This window comes from Cotesia typhae, unplaced genomic scaffold (assembly GCF_013202065.1).
Source record: "Cotesia typhae breed Kobodo isofemale line unplaced genomic scaffold, CoteBio_Ctyphae contig_20, whole genome shotgun sequence".
NCBI lineage: Eukaryota > Metazoa > Arthropoda > Insecta > Hymenoptera > Braconidae > Cotesia > Cotesia typhae.
Window position 1 is genome coordinate 327676 of NW_027423725.1, and position 5032 is coordinate 332707.

The window sequence follows — 5032 nt, forward strand, 5'->3', positions numbered from 1 at the left end:
AAAATATTTAATATAATTAAAAACATTGTGAGTATGTAATTTCAAACTGTACATCCGGTATTTATTTAAAAAATAATAACAATAATTAAAAAATAAAAAAAAAGAGAGATAATATTTTTCGAATGAAATTTTTATTTTATTCAAAAATAAAAAAAAATATCTCAAGATCTAGTTTAAAATTTTATAATCTCGAGCGAAATAAAACGAAAAAATAAATAAAGATATTATCAAAATTCTGAGAAAAGATCTGTTGGCTATTCTGAGAACCCTTACGCTAAATTGTAAGTTTATTCATAAATTTCCGAGTATGAAATTAATTTAAGTTAAATTTAAATACCGATAAGGATCATCTAGTTACATTGCACTGGTAATTATTAAGTTGCAATAAATAGCATGACACAATTAACGAGCGTAGAGGTAAATAATTTAATAAAATATCTAATCGTAGGTATTATATTAAGATCTTCCGTCACCGCAACACGATCTTACGTTATCATTGTTATCTCGGGCTCTGTGTACACGTTTAAATAGTTAAGATAAACCTGCCCGATAAGCCTCATGCATACAACACTCTTGCATTAACATCATTACTCATACACAAACTTCCATAACAATAATAACAATAATAATATTAATAATAAAATGGAACCAGCGAGCTAGCAAGTATACGCAAACTTTATATTAAGTCCACGTCTCAATACAAGGCCTTACTTGCCTCTGCCTCTGCCTCCTACACTAACTGCTCTATATATATATATATATATATATAGTACTCGGCCTTTAAATTTATTCTTCAACAACTTCTTATCTAAACTCTTTTATTTAAAAACAAACCTCTGATATCTTTATCAATTAATGATTAAATAAAGTCGTCTAAAAAATATTTTTTTTTTTTATTGATATAAAGATGTTATGAAAGAGGAATTTTTATTAATTTAATTTTTGTCAAATTTATTCATGGAAAAATTTTCTATAAAAAAAAATTTAAGGGAAAATTGGTCAAAATTTTTTGGCAATTTTTAGAATTATTGGAAAATTTTTAAACGTTTCAAAAATTTCAGAGAAAATTTTTTTGTAGAAATTTTAGGGAAAATTCATAGAATTTTTTATAAAAGAAAATTTAAGGAAATAATTTGAGATACTTTTCCTAATTATTGGAAAATTTTTTTAATTGTCAAAATGAAATTTTAAATAATTAAAAAAAATTTCTTGGTGGAAATTTTGAGGAAAATTCGTGAAAAAATTTTTTTAAGTTTTCCGGAAAATTTTGGAAAAAAAGAAAATTTTTTTCTAAAAGCCATTTGAAAGAAAATTTTTGGAAAGTATTTTGAAAAATTTTTCACGAATCAGAAACTTCAGAGAAAATTTTTTCCAAAAAAAATTTAAGGAAAAATTGTAAAAAAACTTTTCTTAAAATTTTCTACAAATTATTGGAAGATTTTTAAAGCTTGAAAAAAATTTTCGGAATCAAAATAATTTTTTTTTTTTTTTGAGGAAAAACAGTCGGAAAAATTTTTTAAAAATTTTTTTCACTCATTTAGGAATTATTGGAAAATTTTGCAAGCTTTATATAAATTATCGGTATAAAATTGAAAGAAAATGAATTAATTCATTAAAGAGAATTTTTTTTAAAAGATATTTTTTTGGAAAGCATCTTTAAAAATTTTCTTAAAATTTTCCATAAATTAGAAAATTTTTTAAGCTCTGTATAAATTTTTGGTGTAAAATTAAACTAAAAATCAATTAATTCATTAAAGAAAATTTAGAAAACTTCATAAAAATTTCCGGAATAAAAAAAAGAATTTTTTAAGTCATTGAAAAAAATTTTTTTTTTAATTTTCAAAGTAAAATTTAATAAAAAAAAAAAAAATCAAAAAGACAATATTCTAAGAATGACTCCACAAATTCCAAACAAAAAACCTTCAGTCCTAAAAAATTCGACACAAATCCTCATACACAATACACACATAGATGCTAGTGCTGTACCTCAGGATAAGGACCTTTGGTTATCGAGTGCGAGGATCGGTATTAGTTTGGGGAGGGCCGGCCGAGGGTGCTTTTCTCCCGAAGCGGGGTTCGCCGTATCCACAAGGGTGTAGGGTGTAGGGTAGTAATATACATAGTAGGCGTTCGGGGAGGATGTCGATGATAACCCGATAGTGGGAGAAGCACCTTGAGGTAGAGCGGGGGCGGACAGGCGCGGACGATCTCGGTTTCCCGTCCCGGTACTAAATTCTGCTCGGTCCCTCAGTCGTCTTTCTCTCGTTTGTTCTACTCTAGATTGTTGTTAATAAATAATCCTATTATTTATGTTTTACAAGCCGAATATTTTTATCAAAAGTAACAACTAATTATTCTAATTACTTACAAATAATCGGGCGCGAGTGTGTGCTGTGTTATTAATTATTTCATTTTTTTAGGTGATGTACCGCGTATTATTATCATTTAGTAATAATATTTAGTGATTATTGTTGATGTATTTGGGTGTTGTGTACCACGGATTTACTGAGGAGACTCCCAGCCCAGAAAATATGACTTTTGGTGAGTTTTTTTCCTCGAAATTTTTGTAAAATTTTTAATAAAAATTAATTATTTATTTTTTTTTCATGTGGAATGTTTTTTTTTTTTTCGTTTTACTGTCAGCATGATATTTAGCACGGTGTTTTTTTTTTTTATTTCAGCATGCAAAATTGGCATGGATAGGTTTAGGAAATTTAAATAAATTGCACCCAGTGTGTGGGACACTCGGACCCCTTTAAAAAAAAATAATAAAAAAAATTAGGGTGTTAATAATTTAAAAATAAAAAATTTTCGCGGACGAATTACATATTTATGAGTGAGTGAGCTATTTCGAGTGGATAGAGTATGTAGTAATAGCATAGATGTGTGAGAGGAATTAACGATAGTATTATTACATCAGTAATATGTATAATAATACAAACCGAGAGGAAAATAAAAGTACAAAGGTGCAGAAATATGTTTAAAAAAAAAAAAGAGAGGGAGGCAACTCGAAAGAGTAATACCAACTCAAACCAATACAACACGTGTTCCGCGGCTAGTCTCCAAAATCCATAAAACGCATGCTAAATATAAATATATACTACAATACATTTATATATATATTTGGGAGTATATATATGTGTATTTTGCATGATGCACTGTCTAGGCCCTCTGTTTCACTATGCTATGAAATTTAGCCTTTGGCTTGGGTTAGTTTGTTATTATTGATGGTAATTATTGACGGGGATGGGAAAGCGCAAGTGAAAATTTGGTTTTTACGAGACTTGGGAAGTTAATGCGGACGCAAGTGCACAGCTTACGAACCAGCTGAGGTCAAACGATCGATACTGTGCGGAGTTGTGCGCAACTACACATTATTATTATGTATTTCTTGTGTGTATTGTGCACACTGTTTACTACCTTGTATTACTGACTCTATTACATATACATTATTACATATATATATATATATATATATATATATATATATATATATATATATATATATATATATATATATATATATATATATATATATATATATATATATATATTATGTATTATAAACATTTTTCTGTTTATATGATGTATATGGAAGAATTTAATAACACTATTTTACAGTTATATTGTTGTTGTTATAGTTTTATGGGTTTATTTTCATTTATTTTATCGAATTTTTTTTTCTTTATGCCCGACCAAATTTGGGAGGAAAATTATAAGGGCTGGTTTTTATTTTTTTAAGTCATTAGTCCATTTTTTTAATTATTTTCTTGGATTTTTTAATTTTTAATAGGATAAAATTGCTTTGAATATTTTTTTTAAGGAAAAGTATTTTAATTTAAACTAGTTTTTTTTTTAGTTTGAGGAAAAATCTTTGATTGAAAAACTTAATTTTAATTTTTTAACAAATTTTAATAATTGTTTAAATTGCGAATTTTTTTTAAATTGTAAAAAAGATCTAAATTATTTTGGAGCAAGAAAAAAATTTATTTTTTCTTCTTAAATAATTTTTTTGAATCAAAAAAATTTATTTTAAAATCAAGAAATTTTTTTTTTAATAAATTCATTTAAAAAAATTTTTTATTATTTATAAATTATTTAATTTACATGAAACAATTTTCAGTCAATATAAAATTTTATTTACCTCCAAAAGCTCTCAAAGTAATTAAAAAAATTATTTTACAAATTTTTACTACAATTACCGTAAAAAAAAAAAAAAAAAAAAAAAAATTACCGCAAAATTAAACAATTGTTAAAATTATTCACAAAATAAATTTTAATTTTTTTTTTACACTTCTGGTCACGATTTTAATTTTTTTTAATTCCATCGAACCGTACCAATTTTATAAAAATAATTTTTTTTTCTTAAAAAAAACAATTTTTTTCAGATCAAAAGAAAAAAAAAGTAAATTTCGGTAAAGAAATAATTTTCTAAAATAATAATTTTAATAATCAGCTGACATAAATTAAAATATTTATTTATAAAATAATTGTTTATAATAAAATAATAAATAATGCATTATAAATTCCAGGCTAAAACCAGTTACGGGACTAATAATTATTATTTAAAGTTATAAAAATCAGAAAAGTTTTGTAAAAAAAACTTAAGCATTTAAAAAAAATGCTGAAATCGCTAAACGCATTGGCGGGGAAAATTTCCCCGGGCTCGCCGCCCTCGATCGGCAACAACTCTACCAAGATTTTAGTGCATAACAATAACAGTATGTGCAAAAATAAAAACAATTTTAATAATAACAATAATAACAATAATACTCCTAATAATAATAACAATAATAGTTTGCTTAATAATAATAACTTAAACAATAATAATAGTTGTAATAAAAATAATAATCTAAATAATAACAATAATAGTACTACCAATAATAATAATCTTAATAATAACAATAATAATAATGATAATAAATCTAGTAAAAAATTAGAAATTGAAATAAGTGAACTTAAAAATTCAGTTATTCACAATAAAAGTGATAATAATAATAATGTCAGTAATAAAAACAATAATAATCTAAAT